Source organism: Meleagris gallopavo, chromosome 3 (genome assembly GCF_000146605.3).
Source record: "Meleagris gallopavo isolate NT-WF06-2002-E0010 breed Aviagen turkey brand Nicholas breeding stock chromosome 3, Turkey_5.1, whole genome shotgun sequence".
NCBI lineage: Eukaryota > Metazoa > Chordata > Aves > Galliformes > Phasianidae > Meleagris > Meleagris gallopavo.
In genome coordinates, this window is record NC_015013.2 from 27,224,400 (window position 1) to 27,225,084 (window position 685).

The window sequence follows — 685 nt, forward strand, 5'->3', positions numbered from 1 at the left end:
TTCCACAGTAGGTCAACTGTTTTGTTCAAGCCTCTTGAATTTGTAAAAGTAAACTACAGTTCTTGGCATTTCTTTCTTCCTGGCCAGAAGAGAATTAAGCACATACTATTTTTATTTTCTATGACATTTCCACTCTTTCTCTCTCCTGAAGTGAATCAAACTTTACCTGGACTAGTTCAACCTGGAGCTAATTCTGTTTCTACTTTGTTATTTGAAGATGCGAATTCGAGGTAAAAGAAATTCTAGAACAGAGTTGATCAGCAAAGTAGATGGCATCAATTTGTCATATGGCTGAAGATGGTGATTAGATTAATAGTTGAGTCTCCATGGGATTGAGGGGAGGTGGGGAAAGAAGATAACTAGTAGTGTGTAATGGATATTCAAATCATCTGTATTACTTGGTTAATAATCATACAACCATAAGTTAAAAATATGCATTAATTTGTTAATTCTACATGGAAAGATTGATCTAGTAGGCAAAAAATAATGTTATGCTTTCTGCAAAATCTCAAAAAATAACCCATGGTTCTTTGACTAATTATCCGTTTGGGAACATTACCCTGGATTTTTATTGTTATAGATAATTAGTTGTCTTTTATCTCTTGCACATGGATAGCACATGTTTTTACCAATGTTAAATCATCCCTAGAGAATGCTGAATACCTAAATTATTAGTTCCTGTAAA